The 15,666-nt window shown below is 42.8% G+C and overlaps 1 long non-coding RNA gene across 2 annotated transcripts in view; it reads left to right on the top strand.

Moving 5' to 3' along the window:
• LOC130175067 (uncharacterized) overlaps nt 1-5,779 on the top strand; it is a 44,414-nt gene extending 38,635 nt beyond the window's left edge. Inside the window, exon 3 of one of the 2 annotated variants that reach the window (XR_008828689.1) lies at nt 5,438-5,779. This is a non-coding gene — a long non-coding RNA (uncharacterized LOC130175067). Of the gene's footprint in view, nt 1-1,247; nt 1,449-5,437 lie in introns of those variants that run through there. The other variant, XR_008828690.1, reaches the window with a different exon arrangement.
• The last annotated feature ends 9,887 nt before the right edge of the window (nt 5,780-15,666 follow it).

Raw genomic sequence — 15,666 nt, 5'->3', positions numbered from 1 at the left:
CAAAGTGGATTGTGTTCTCCCTCTGACGTACACTCCTTTAAACACCCCCCCCCCCTGAAAACTTTTCCAAAGTTTTCTTTTTGATGGCAGCGAAGGGTCCAATATACATTTATAAAAGCAGCAGAAGTAGTAAAACATGAGCAAAGGAAGTGTCCCAATGCAGAAGTTTAAAAATGATATAAACCCTCTGCCTTTTACGACAGCGGTGTCTGCAGGATATTTAATGCCACAATCAAGCACGCGCTCCCGGAAAAAATACCTGGAAGTTTTCCAGTTACTGACCCGGTCTCTGGTTTAAAGCCATGTTTGGTCCGGGCGTGTTGCTGTACAGATTCATCACTGTGGCAAATGAAAAAGGAAAAAGCTGGAGGAGACGTTACAGGAAGATGTACTCGAGTCATTAAAGATATCAAAGGGACGGTTAAGAGCAGATTGAAGTGCAGATTGCAGGAGGCGGTTACATCCATTGACTTCCCAAAAAAAGATTCCTCAGTTTTATTGAGGGATATTATTGCAGTGTTAATCTAATAAACTCAGCATGATTGCAGCTAATTGAAAGGTAATGGCATTATTGATTATGTTGACATCATCTAGAGGGCTTTGTAATGGAAAGTGTGTTTCTGAATTCTAATGACTTTGGCAGATGGGCACTTGAAATTCCCTCTGCTCAAAGTGTGAGTTAGAGAAAATACTAACAAGCAGACAAGATTAATGAAAAGTCACACTCTCAGACCATGACACCCAAAGGTGATGGGATTGGCGCTTGGGCTTGAGCTTGTTAAAGTTGCCTATTTTATGTACATCCTCCTGCACACGTCAACAGCAGAGTTTATTTGGAGTTGACCCGACAAACGTACGAGGAATATTTGCTCGGCTTTGGTCTCCGCCACCTCCTGAGAACTGAACCGTCAACAGATTACAGGCTAATAAACCAAAGCGATGAGCTGAAAGAGAGGGGAGCTGGACGCCACTGCGAATCGGCACCTTTTATCATTACACACACTCATTTGATGCAGTATCGATACAAAGATATTGATTAGTGCAGCTTTTAAGATGGAGCTGGCGTCGAGCAGCTAGACTAAAGGTAAGGCTCTCGCCGGCTCAGGCCTCAGAATGACTCTGATACATCAGCGGGGAGTTGATGGGGTGTTGATCAATACCAGTGACTCTGCCATTAAGGGGGGAGAGCTGCTGAGTGGTCTGGATTTCTTGTTAAAACCTTTATTATGATGTGTTTTCACTCTCAGGCCCCTTCAGGCTCTCAGTATGTGGAAGAAAAAAAACTCCACTCCAGCTGAAGTTCCACACCCCTCAGTCAGTCAGACGTGTTTTCAGCTACAGGGATAGAAGACGATGCATCAACTGAACAACTGCTGCCATTCCTCACGGAGACGCCAACACACCCCCTTATCGTCCTCGAGCCACGAGAACAAAGAAAATAGCATAAAAGTATTATTACAGCGCATTATATTGTGTTCTAGTATTTTCCAGTTTGTGGAACTGATGATTGGAGGTGTGTGTGTGTGTGTGTGTGTTTGTGTGTGTGTGTGTGTGTTGTGTGTGTGTGTGTGTGTGTGTGTGTGCGTGTGTGTGTGCAGTACATCCAAAACAAATGAGACCTCCATGAACCAAATATATATGATTTTAAGATCCCATATGACATGACACGATAAGAAATGTTCATGTAAACATTTCAAAACAAATTGTTAAGGCCTTCTCTAAAATGAATCTGTCAACAGAGTGAGTGCAGTTTTTTTTTTTTTTAAATCTATTGAGAGATTAAAGGATTATTTTTTTTTACTTTTTCCGTTGGTGAAATAAGGATTTGATTACATTTAGTGCATTTTAAGCTGTAGTAGAATGAGGCCAAATGTATTGATAAGCCTGTAGTTATTCTGTATGCTCACTTTTTTTGTTGCACATTTTTGGCTGGACTTGCAGCAGGCAGGTTTCTGTGGCTGACTGACTGAGTGACGAAGTTACACCATTGGTCGTTGATGTTTCAAGAATGATTTAGCGTAAATGAACTACAACTTAGCACCTTTGGCCCTTGATTCACCGACTTTCCGGACGCCTTTTGCAACTTGTGACAATTCTATTGACTATTTGGACAAACCTTAGAATAGAGTCGCCAGTAATGCCCAGTGATCGCAAGGTCTGGCTCTCCCCCCGCAGACACACCTCTCTATGCTGACGTGAATGAGCTACTAACTTCCATCTTCGAGTGATTATTGCATGAGTAAATATAACCGAAGTCGCAGCTCAGTATTTTTTGTCTTTAACTGATGCGTTTGGTGATTTTTGTTGGACGACGTCGTGGTTATAAAATCAGGATTTTAGCAGCAGCTTGGAAGTGACTGCTGGTTCACATGTCGTCTTAATGGGCCACGTTTCAGTCACGATTTCAAACTTGCTCCTGTCGTCTGACAACAGAAACACAAAAACATGTAAACACAGAACTGCTTTATTGGGAATTTGGGTGCATTAAAATACTGTGTATGTGAACACAGAGAGCTGAAACGGGACTGACTTTTTGCCTGTTGTAATTCTGAACGGTCTCTGACAGGAGTCAATAAATGTGGTGTTATAGAAAGGTCAGAGGTCAAGGTTCAAAGTCTTATTTGAGGCAGAGTGCCTCTATTGAACGTCCAGGGTTCTTGTCCGCGTGCTGTCTCTGCCGCTGCTGTATCTCTTCTGCAGACTCTGATCTTTATGGAAAACAATATGGCAGATTTAACCTTTTGACCCCGAGCTCCTTTCAAAGCTCCTATAAAAAGAAAAAACACAAACCTCATGGATCAATCTGTTTTATCCTGAATCAATATCTGTCAGCGAACAGACATATTTCACTACTTGGTGAAGGGCTGAGGGAGTCAGTCAGGAGGTCATTCACCTTGTTAGCATGATGAGTTTTTTTTCTTATTTTTTATAGCTAAATATGGGTGACTAAATAATTAACTGTACACCCGTTTAGCTCTGGGTGCAGTTCACTTGAGACTTGTCCCCTCAATAATTCAGTTTGTTAAGCCTTTTATTAAAATCTCCATCAAATATTTATCTCACGCTGGGACCTTTCGCAACCTTCCTCCTTTTTTTATGATCACCGCTACGGGCCGCTACGCTGACAGCTGTTATCCTCGTGGAACATCGGGGCGCTGACGAGCCAACCGTGTCAGCTAATTGTGCGTAACACCTCACAACTACGACGACTGCTTGGGCTAGATCAAATATGTACTTTGAGGTGTGGCATCTAATCTCATAATACTTGTCCCTGTTGAACATGTCTGAAATAATTTGAATTATACGGTGGTGCATGAAATGAAATTAACGGGGTTTCAGTGTTTTACGCTTCGTATTGTAAAAGGTGATTTTGATTTGAAAACATTCCAGGAGTTAAATGAGTGAAGGAGCAGCGCGTTTGGAAGGTGCTGCCGTGGATTTAAAGCTCTGTAATGGAATGTCTGTCACAGGGCAAACATTTCACTTACAGCAGATGAGCAGTGGAGCAGCAGCGTTTGCGTGGCCTCTCCGGGGGAAACGGCCTAAATGGGATCACTTGTACTCACAGTGTTGTTGGGGGGGGGGGGCACCCGACGGGCCTCTTGGTCGGCTCACAGAAGAAATCAGAGTGTAAAGTTAAGGTAAGGGGCTGTGGTCATAAATTAAGCTGATGTTTTTCTTTATTACAGCAAACGACATGTTTATCCCCGATCCCTCAAGGACGAGAATAAAACACTGTGATGAGAAACCGAAATGCAGTGACACAAGTAACTGGATAAAAAATGAACCTGTACACAGAACTAGGATGAAATGCGCTGCAGTAAATGCACTTCTCATATGTGAGAAAACTTCCTTCTAAATCTCTGTAGGCGCCATGAATGACTGGAGGGACTGGGTTTATATTTTGGATGGTGCCATGGTTGATTTAAGCTCCTGTTCAATTGTGTGGGGAAGTAGAGAGGAGTTTCTTTTGTTGGCCGTAGTTATTTGGTTTGTTGTTAAGTTTCCACACGGTATAAAAAAGTTGATCTTGAGTTCATTCGTTTGCTTTGGACTAGCGGCGAATCCTTTTAGTAGCGTGTCATACAAATGAAACCAGAAACGTCTTCCTGAAGTCGCTACAATCTCATTGACGTTTGTTATAATGGAGAAATACTCCATCACTCCATCGGTCTATACAGGAGCGGCCATGTTTTCAGGTTGTCCGTCCCACTTTTGTATTCTCCGTAAAGCTTTGAGAGATTTCTTTAAAATTTGTCAGAAACATTCATTTGGACTCGAGGATGAACTGATTAGACTTTCGTGATCAAAGGTCGAAGGTCAAGGTCACTGTGACCTCATAAAACATGATTTCGGCCTTGTGAATGCATTGTCTCTTTCTTCAAATTCGGTTCAAACATTCATGTGGACTCGAGGACGAACTGAGTAACTTTTTTTTCCACGCAGCAATTATAATAAATCTTCACTTTCTGATTCTGGACAAATAGAGATATAACATTAAACTAGTTTGAGTGGCGGAGGCAGACGACCACGAGGAGGTGAACATCAGCAGCTCGACAAACAGCTGTGACAGTGAAGAGCAGGAGTATTAAAGGTGGTGATGTTTTTTAGACAGCACAGATTAAAGCTACAAAGCTGTTGGTGACATTAGAAGACAAGATTAGTTTGGTGTCATGGATAAGAGAGACGCACTTAAGCAACTTATCATTTTTTTTAGCTGTATTAGAGTCGTGCCCATGTTCTTAGTTTTCTTTGTATATGAATGGTAAACTTCCAGAACATATGTCACTCGGGACTACAGTTTCAGTCTCTGTTGTTTAAATCCTCATCTGTTTTTAATCTGTCTCTCAGAAGTCCGTCAGTTTTTATGGAAATTAAATCCCTAATTTCCAGATCATTCCTTTTAATACGTAAAGTAAAACTTTAGAATGTCTATATCGAATATTTTCCCACAGGTACATTTTCTTCTCTGACCTCAATATTACATCTCAAGCTATATGGAGGGAGCGCATTACACTGGATTACTTATCTCAGTTGGATCTCTGATTACAGAGTCAATTGGGTGCCATTAGAAGACGGTATATCTGATGGAACAGTCAATTGCCCCCGCAGGTGTGTTGAAGGAAAAGAGCATTTTACTCAAATGGCTGCATGTGGTGCAAGAGCAGGGGCTTCATGAGTGCACAGTCCTGGGGTGGGGGGTGGACACAAGAACATGCAAACTACACAGTAGGAGGAGGGGACACGTGTGTGCAGTGCTTTTGAGCCGCAGAGCTATAACCACTGAGCCACCTTTTGATCGTAAAGCATGACATTGATCTCCCTCTATAGACCTGAAAGTGAACCGAGGGGAACTTACTGCATCTGCACCACATCAGCCACATCTTCCTCATTTGGACTGGAGCAATCTTTTTTCCTTTTCCCTTTTTTTTGGCAGTATGTGTATGCCTCTGAATGCATCAGACATCCCGCCATGCAGGCCTCCCCGCTGCCTCCAGAGTGACCCTGGACTCTGACAATTACCCTCCTCCTCCGACGCGTGGTGCATCGCAAATGCATGTGAGTGCAGAGCGGCGCGCAACACACAAGCATCACGTTGAGAAACATAAGCCAGGACAATTATCTCTGTATGGTTTATATTGCAAACAGGCCAATTACCGGCGCCGCCACATGCATGTATATGAAGTCCCACTGGACCTGGGCACGCCCACTCTGAACACCTTCATATAAACTGCACTTTCCTGTGATTTTAGATTGGAGTGAAACATGTGATGCCATATTGATCCCTAAAAATGAAAGGTTAAAATCTGAACACTTTAAATAAAACTTTACCATGAGACAATAAAAGACTCCGCTAAAACTTTCTAATGAAATAAATGTAGGTAGGTTAGCAGCAGCTGAAGAGGCGAGACTTCACAGAGCGACTCCCCCGACACTGTCAAGTGAAATCAAATCCTCATTTCTGTCACATCAGTGCAGACGCCGTTAACTGGCAGGTACTCGGCGAATCGCTTTTCCAACACTAAGCCTGTCATATTTTACTGAAACCCATACATTGGCCTAATCCCAGGCTGCAATGTGAACAACTCTGTGACCTCTGTTATGTCATGATTAGCCATCTGTTTCCTGTCGCCGCTCGCCGTTCAGATCTGACCCCTGAGTGCTTCACTCAACACAGTTTTGCTGGACCCCCCTCGCTGCTGCAAAGACTTTCTGAGCGCAGCGGCATCCCACCTGGGAGCAGCTGGGTAAAGTGGGGGGGGGGGTGGGGGTATAGGGAGGGAAGTATTGATCGTAATAAGCTTGGCAAATGACCTCTGGAGTATTTTTAGACTGCAGCCGTATGACTCGGGAGGAAGCGGGCCATTTCCATGAATGAGGAATGAGTCGCTCGTTTCTCTCGCACGGACGGGCCCCCTCCGCGACGTTGAAGAGTTTGCAAAGCCCTCCCCTGAGGCTCAGTTAATTATTCAGCTCCCCTCTACTCCATGTACACCCGCCCCTCCCTCCCTCTCCTCCTCCTCGCTGCTCCTTATCCCCTGTGCCCTCTACAAGAAAACGGCACTGAGTGATTGAATTGTTTGCGGAGAACAATCCCCACCATCTTTAACTTAAAAGCCACTCGCCATAAATCAAAGCAAACATTTCTGCTACCTTGAATGATTAATGCAATTTAATATCCTTATGTAAATGCCTGTTTCCCCGGCACACCACAGGCACATGTGGAGAAGAAGCATGTAGAAACAAGGCTGCAGCACGTGTGGTAAGATTGAATTAAGAACTGGGTCTTATGATTTATCAGGAAAGTGTTGCAGGTCGCCTCCACGTCCTTGACAATCTGGTCACATATTGTTCCATTATGAATGTCTAATTTCCTCTCTGATGAATTGGCTAAATGACTCAGACTCCTCTGTGTTTAAATGACATTTGAAGATAAGCACCTCTTTTTTTTTTTTTTATGAATGTAAAATGGGTTTTTAGCCAGAGCATTATATGGCAAACACACAATCTGTCAATCTCTGCTTATGAGAGGAATCTTTGAAAAGCCCCTTCATTTTCTGCCTCACACAGAAGCATTCTGCCAGAAATCTTTCTGTCCTGATTAAACCTTTATAGGAATCGCAGATGGAGCCTTTTCAGAACATAAACATATTGTAGGTCTGTCGCTGTCTTTCCACTCGGTTCTCTGTCTGTCACATTTTGTTTTTTTCCCTGACATGTGTTGTGGGCGTTTTGCACATTTGTTGGAGTGCTGCGTCTCTCGCAGCTAATTCCTGCAGGTGAAAAACTGGCTCGCCTTCATCCACCCCTCCAGTCCCACTTTACATTACTGACGTTACACAGCCCAACCACAACATGTGAACACCCAGACTGGGATTTCATGTTAGTGCACAGGGTGATACAAATTAAGGTCTAATCTTGAAGCGTTCAGCTCCCAGGTCTCAGAACAAGCCTTGTGAGTCAGCCTTCGAGGGCATTTGGAAAATTTGTGATGCGGTGTTTATGATCCCAGCAGGAGCCGTGCAGTATAGCATCAGGAAATCTAGATTAGCTTCATTTATTAGTGTGTTGCTACTTCACATCTGTATAGGTCTGATATCTACAACCAAACACACATCTTTTCAGTGTAATCACAAAATGTTTTCTACTGCACATAATTTAGGCAAAAATAATTGATTCAATCTTCGCTCCAGGGAAATATCATCAGGCTTTTAGCCGCTAAATGCTGCATTATGTTGAGCAGCTAGTTGCTAACTGTGTCCAGCTACCATTCGGTGTTGGGCAGGTTATTAGAGCTTCCTGTTGAGGCGGGAAACAACGTTGATGGGACTGAACTGAAACAGTCAAAAAAAATCCCTTTCATAATGCACCTAATCACTTGATCCAATGTTAATAAAGAATATTTATTAGCATGATTAACACTTGTTGTTTATATTGATGCAACTTAATGCAGCAACACATGCTGACTTTTTCAATATTTAGCCAAAACCCTAATCTTTCCTTAGAGAGGCTATCTGTTCCATTTTTCTTCCACCAAATGTGTTTGTTTTTTGTTGTTGCCAGGAGCAGGTGGTGGTGATTGTTGCTTGACAAGAGCTTCAGCCATCGTTACGTTAGACAAGAGGTTATGATTCGCCCTCTGGGCAGCGCTGCGTCTTCAGGGCAGTAAGGAGGCTATAGTGAGTCGCTATCAGAAAGTGACGAGACTGGCCAGGGCTAGCTGGTTAGCATGCTACGTTTGGTAGAAGATAAACACGTGATAGAGATGAGAGTTAACATTGGTGTTACTGGACACAGCTGTTCATGAGTAAAGGGATGAAGATGAAGTAGACCGGTAAGAAAACAGCTGTTAATGCTGATGTTAGCTATGTAGCAACAGCAAAACTTACACATAGCGCCTTTAACTTCAAACTATCTTTAGAAGATGTGAAAATCTGATGTCAAAGTCTCGTCATCCACCCAGACCTCGTCCCCCATGTGTTGTACGTCCTGGACTGGGAAAACTACTTCCAGTAAATGTAAACCTGTCAGCACTTTAGTTCACTCCAACATGCATTTGGAAAAACACATTAGTATTATATATACTGCACATATTAAGCAGTGAGACAGGGTTGTGGCAGCATGCTTGGATAATGAAAACTCTTGTTTTTTTTGGACCATGAATTTGATTACACATGCAGAGGACGATCAGCGTCTCCTGCAAAGTTTGACAATCTTCTTTCTGTCTTTACTGCAGAGATAAGGAGTCTGTCCTGTTGTGGAGACGTGGCAGCCTCCCACTGAGTCTTTGTAAATCAAAAGTCAAGCTGCAGCACCTCCTGATTATTTCAACTTCACCTCGTGTATGTTGGAGGCTTAATAGAAGTATTTACATCTTAACTGTGTTGTGTTTGTTGCGCGTTTGTCAACTCCCCACCATTTGCACTTTGTGCTCACGCAATCACTGCCAGAAGTGATTAACCATGAATAATGCATTTCATTTTTAAAATTCAGCACTCAGGGTTTGATTTGCACAGTTATATTTTTTCCTCATCTCCCTTCACTTATCCCTGATACTCTGCCTCCGCCCACTACCACCAGCGATTCTGCATTCGTGTTTAATAATTCAAATGGCGCAATAATCAAATGGAATGGATCCCGCAGTCTGTGTATTCACTCCGCTTTAAACTGCCGTCCCGTTTTTTCCTCGTGAATGATATCGGAGAGGCAACCCCCTCGCATTCTCTCTCCGTAGGAGCCGGTAGGACGTGATGCTGGCAGGCCGACGAGAGCGCGCCGCTTTGGAACAAACCGATTCCTCCTGGCAAACCCTGGCGCCGTGATGCAAGAAAGACTTTTCTTTTCCTGTTATCAATCCGTATGTGCCGAGGAGGGAAATGGGGGGAGTATAGTGGGTCTGATGGGACCCCCCCCCCCAATGACACTGCTGTGTTCAGTGCTTGCGTCAATAAAGCCAGATTAAACTGCTTAATTATATTATGTAAGCTGCGAGATCAAGGAACATACTGAAAGCCTCCTTCTAAGCGCAGTGCAGAGCGTCTTTGGCCCACGTCTCCAAACCCCCCCCCCCCACACACACACACACACACACACACACACACACCACACACACACACACACTCTGATTCCAAACTGAAATGAACCCTCTTGTTTCTCTGATAATGTCTCGGGTTTAAAAGGGACCCTCTTTGTTCAAATACTACTTTTCTGAAGAGCTAGAAATTCACTCTCCACCACAACAAAGTGTTTCTTATATCTCCTTGTTGCATAAATTGACACTAAATGAGTGTCTGTGTTAGCTCGGCACAGTTTTCACAGCTTTGTGGACGGCTGTATTTCACACACTTTATTAATAAAAGATGTGCCAGAGCTTTTTAAGTGGCACAACTCACATTCTTATCAGTATAATGCAACACCCTGAATTATTTCTTGAGTATTCTGTGGCGTCCGGCGGGAGAGGAAACATTGGCGATGTGATGGAGTAGATGTTTGTTTGCGTGACGTCAGAGGTTTGCCGTGTCTCTTTTCTATGAGCCATATAATGAAATGCATGCACCTGGTACGTGTAAGCAGTGGGGTTTTTATGTTTTTTTTAATCGCATAATAAGTAATGTCACCATAATTGTTACTGTAGCTGCAAGTGCCTGGAATTGGCTCTTTAAATGCATATGGAAACACAATGACTGGCGGCCTGCAGAAAACACATGCAGTCTACACCTGTATTGTCCTCGTCAGGGTTAATAGATAGATTTTTTCTTAATACGACAGGTGAAAGGAGAGAATGAAGCATGTTTGAAAGGAACAACAACGAGGAAGATAGAGGCACAGTTCCTCATATAGTTACTCTGCACAGTCCAGAGCAATCAGTTTCCACTCGAGCTGTGTGGCTCACAGAATTATAAAACTCAATATGAAACCAATGAGCCATGGAGAGGCACAAATTATTAGGGAAGTCAGTTCTGTATTGACTGCAGCACCGTTAGAGAGATTGTGTCAACTCTCTGGTCGTTCCTTGGGAAAATGAAAGCTGAAATAATATTATGCGCGGCGACGTGTGGCGCGTGATTGCTCGCTGATCAATATTTCCCTCCGTGTGCGATACTGCACGTCACATCCTCAGCCGTAATGTAACCCCTTTTAGATGTCACGGCTCAAGCCCCAAGCAAAACCACTCGCCCTGCATCTCCAGATGCCCCACAATGCTTTGAGTGCATCGTGTGAATTAATCCCATTTTTACCTTGAGTGTGGTATAGTACATTTTAGCAAAGCAACGCTGCACAACAGCCGTTTTCTGATGCGAGCTGTTAAAAATAACAACCAGGAATGGTCGATAAGGGAGAAGCATTCCCAGGGACTATGGGTCTTACAAGTTGACTGCACAGTAATTACATCTCCCGAGGATCCAGGAGAGGAAAGTTTTCAAAAAAAAAAAAAAAAGGGGGGGGGGGGGCTGGTGAGGCAGGAGAACTTCATGCTCTGCAGGCGTCGCTATGCTCTCCTCCCTCTCGAAACAAAATATGAATGCTAATATCTCATCAACAAACAGATGGGGAATACCAGAAACATTCATCCCTTCTTCCTCCTGTTATATAATACAGGAATGTCCAGTCGGCTTTTTAAGGAAGACGAATCCTTGGCAAGATCTGCTGTGCTACCTGCAGGTTTGAGGAAACCTCCAGTCGTGCCGTGAGCTGATGTACGGCTTTTATTCTGTAGTCTTGGAGGTTGCAGCGTTGCTCAAAGCTACTCGATAGCTTTGTTTGTCTATCAAACCTTGGTATGCTTTTGGAAAAGCTGATGTGAAGCTATAAGCAAAGTCTGCACCCTGTGTGTGATATATCTGAAGACTCAAAAGACTGTGCTCAAGGTTCTTGAATGCGCTTCATCTCTCATCTGAAAGATTTCTTCAGTTCTGACTAGTGGGGAGTCCCAGGTATTTAACCTCCTGTGGGGCTGTTAGCACCTTGAGAGTCCTCCAGGTCACATGAGTTCTGGTGTGAATGGGTGTTAAGCTGCTGGAGTGAGAGATCTGAAGACCGATAAGTGGTGTCATCCAACCACTTCCTCTGTTTAGTGACGGTTTGACGTAGTTGGCTTCTTTGGCTACGTTCACACTATGATCTCCGTCCAGACGACCGTTTCACCTCTGTATCAGAAACCATCTCTCCGTTCACACTAACACACCTGAAACTGCATACATAGAAAACGCTGTAAACAGGAAGCAGACTGTGGACTCTGCAGTTGATTAGTAGCACAAAATACAACAAACCAGGAACAGAGCAAAGACGGTTGTAGCGTTAAAATGCAGAATGTAACTAAACAACAGCTGCTAGGAAAAACAAGAAGGGGGGTAACGCTTTTAATTCGTTATTCATGTTGCTGTCACCACTTGTAGTCGAGGCCGATGAGAGCCAATCAGGGAGCGACTGTTGGTGTCTACGTCATCTTTTCAAAAAGTCTTTGGTTTTCTAAATAAAACAGGTCCAGCAGCGTTTACGAAACGCTCGAAAACTCTGGAGTCATGTGGACGGAAGGACGAAATGTAGGAAAAGCGTATAAGTGTGGACGTGGCCTTTCACGCCTCTTTCAAATGAGTGTCCCTTGTCCTTTTTAGTGAAGCAGTGGTTTTCATTTTCACCGGTGAAACAGATCTGTGTACGCTCTTCACTGCATTTAACCGCGTGCACCAAACAGCTTGTGTCTGGGTGTTTTTGTCCTGAGGGTGGACAAGATTCAGCCTGGGTGTGTTAACTGTGATGTGGTCGACCAAAACCACAAAGAGACGCAGAGCAGACAGAGAGGGAGAGAACAGTAAGTGGAACAACATTGTTTTTCCTTACGTTGCTGGAAAAACAACAAAAAGCAGATTCCCTGTGAAACTTCTTGAGTTTATCCAAAATACATTTATAGTATTTCAGCTTTACACTGTACCTTCTCTGTTTCAGAACTATGTGCATATGCTGCTGTTTGTCCCGGACAGAGAAACCCGCCTGACGCCTCGAGCGGTCCCACTGCTTTTATATATAAAATATCTAATTAATCTAATCGGCCCGGCCGGTGGCTCTGTGGCTGCGGGAAACTTTTGGCTTCATTTGCATTTAAATAGAAAAACACCACTGACCAAAACATCTCGCAGATGTGTGAGATGACTTCATGTCAGTTTTGCTGTGATCTGCTGATGATTTACTGCTTTTGAAAAACGTTTGATTTGTGTGCGTAATGATCGCTGCCCCTCTTGTGTCTTGTTGCAGGTGATTGATTGTTTGATTGCAGGATGAGGCTCCTCTCTTTTTCTCTCTCTCCTCCTCTGGTTGCCAGGTAAGCGAGGAGGTCACATTTGCAGCATCGAGACGGAGAAAATTTTCGTCTAAATGAGCGAGAAATCTCTTTCTTTTTTTTCACGCTCCCTCGGCTGCTGAAGCGGAACATTCATTTCATCAGCTGAATTGGCAGTCATTGTGGGAAATCAACCCCTTAAATTGTTTTGATTTAGACTGAAGGCCTCTGTTGTCCCCGCATCACTGTGGCCATTATCACTGGCTTTGAAATGGTGATTAGGTCTTGTTAATGAATATTTGCACTAGTGATTGATATGACATGAACACACTCATTACATTCAGGGCAGCCGTATATTGACTACATTCATTCAACATGACAGTTGCATTGATGAAGCCATGCCTGAATGCTAATTTGAACTTGATGCACATTTTCTCAGTAACGTTCATGACACCGGGTTTACACTGATGTGATGGTTCAAACTGTGTCTAGAACTCCTTTCTTCTTTCTTGATGAACAACGTATTGTAATTGAAAGCCGAGATGTTCACGTAGAAAAGTCACAACAACAACAACAACAACAGAGGTGTAATTGTACGCTAAACTCACATTTCAGTACATACCTCAGTTTTTAAAAAATCATAAACATCACATTGCTTTAAATTTGTAAATGTAAAGGTGTAGTTGTAAACTCGTAAACTTGTAACCCAGTGTCAAACTGGCCATCATTTAAAACTGGATGATTTCCTGTTTCTTGAAATGCACATAGAGACATAAAAACGTACCTAAGTCATGTAGCTAACAAGACTTAAAGTGCTTCAGAAGATTTTCAAATACATAAGACGTTAATAATATAATAACATATCCATGCCTTTTCCTTTTAATTATAACCAGCTGTCCATTTTGACGGCAAACAACTATAGGAGATTAAAGTTCCTATCATCGGCTTATCACAGTGACAGGCCTTAATACAATTAACATTAATAAGTAGAATGAATAACACTTAAAACATTTCAAAATAAAATCAATATTTTAATGTTTTTAAAGATTTAAAAATATTATTTATATTTATATTCTAATTAAATCTTTTCACCAGAATTGTACCAAGCCCACAGGTTGGTAACCGCTGGCCGAGGGGCAATGATCCCCCCCACTATAAATGTGTTTGGTTAATCCACCTGCCACTTCCTAAACAAACACATGCAGCTTGTGTCCTGGTGATGAAGTCCCAACAATTGAGTGAGCCAGTGAACCTTATTCTTTGGCTCAACAACAACAACAACAACAACAACAACAAGAAAAGAAAAATCTGACTGGATAACTCCATTTTCATGATTTTAGGACATTAAACTTTTAATTTCTTAAGCAATTGTAAAAGAAAATGAGGTTAAAATTTGAATTAGAGGAGATAAAAAGATATGCAATATAACATTTAACTTGCTGATATGTTTGGTCTTCTTTGAAGAAGGGCGGCCCTGAGGGTTCCCCCGCTGGCGTAAAGTGAACCCACCAAAACTCATTTCAACCACCTTTTCTCCATTTGCAAAACAGAGATGAGTCGTTACTGAGGCCTGAAGTCTTTGTAGGAATAAATTCTGAATAACTCTCATCAATACATCGTATTCAGTCACACAGCAGTAAAGCTTTGCTGAAAATCCACCCGATTTTTGTGTCTTTAGAGGCTCGCTGACGGGGGACAACAGTTGACTCTGCTTTTCGTTGAAGTCGGAATCAGTGTGCACGTTCTGCAAAATTCAAATATTGCCCGAAGAAGCTGGTATTTGAGAAGCCCTGTCTTTTTTTATGTCCAGTATTCCTCTCATCTTTTCTGCTGTGAACACACAGACGCTACAACACCAGCAATCGCTGCAAATGAGCAGTGTGTGCTTTGCTTGTCCGTCAGAATAGCATTTCTGCTTCATGACCATGGCAGCAGCTGAGAATGCAAAAAAGAAAGGGTGGGGGATGGGGGGGACTGGTTGTGTGAGTAATCAAAAAGACATAAAAGGAGAGAGATTCAGGAGAGCAAGCAGTCTCTGAAGTACTTTGTCAGCTGAGTTGACTTGCCTTGGCATGGATAAGGTGGTCTGAAGCTCTGAGCGCCATGTGTACTACACCAGCCTGTAATGGAAAGCAGAGTCATTATTATCTAATTAGGCAGACTAATGACGTGCCACAGGAAGCCATAAGGCCAAGACAGTCTCCTTCATGCCCGTCTGTTTTTCACTAAAGGCTGCTCTCACTGGGGCAGACATACCCTTAAAGATATTTTCTACTAGGGTGGAGAAAAAAAAACTGCCACAACACTGCTCACATGGAAGTATTATTATTTATTTAATGGCATTTTAGTTAAGTGGAAATAAAAATTGCTGGCAATAAAGTGGAACTAAAAAGTAGCTCATTTCCAACGTAGAAAAAATATTTCTTACATTAAAGAGAGACGGGTTTATTAAAGGTAATAATTTAACTGTGGAGCAGATGCTGTTATCCAAAAATCAGTGAGTGGTGGGTACGAACGGATTAGTGAACTCTGGTTAAAGAAAAGCTTGAGCTCAGAGAAAAATGCGCTTCAAGTGTTTAAGGGAGGATGCAGTTACATGAGCCTGGACCAGTACCTCCCAGAATCCTTGTTGATGCGAGTCTGATATGAAACTTCTGTAACATACAGTGTGACGTTGAAACTACGGAGAAAGATGAAACCTAAACGTCGGCCATGGGTTTGGCAAAATGCAAAATCTTTTTAAGATCTGTCGAATGGTGTGTGCGTGATTTGCCATGAAAGAGGAAGTTTTTATAACTCAAATATACATTTTCCAATCTCCCCCAAACTGAACATGTTTGATAAGAGTCCTGGCCTGAAGACATTTACATGCCAACATTAAGTTATAT

The sequence above is a fragment of the Seriola aureovittata genome, chromosome 9, assembly GCF_021018895.1.
Source record: "Seriola aureovittata isolate HTS-2021-v1 ecotype China chromosome 9, ASM2101889v1, whole genome shotgun sequence".
In the NCBI taxonomy this organism is placed as follows: domain Eukaryota; kingdom Metazoa; phylum Chordata; class Actinopteri; order Carangiformes; family Carangidae; genus Seriola; species Seriola aureovittata.
Note: the sequence above shows the minus strand (reverse complement) of the source record. Positions and strands in the feature narration are given on the sequence as shown.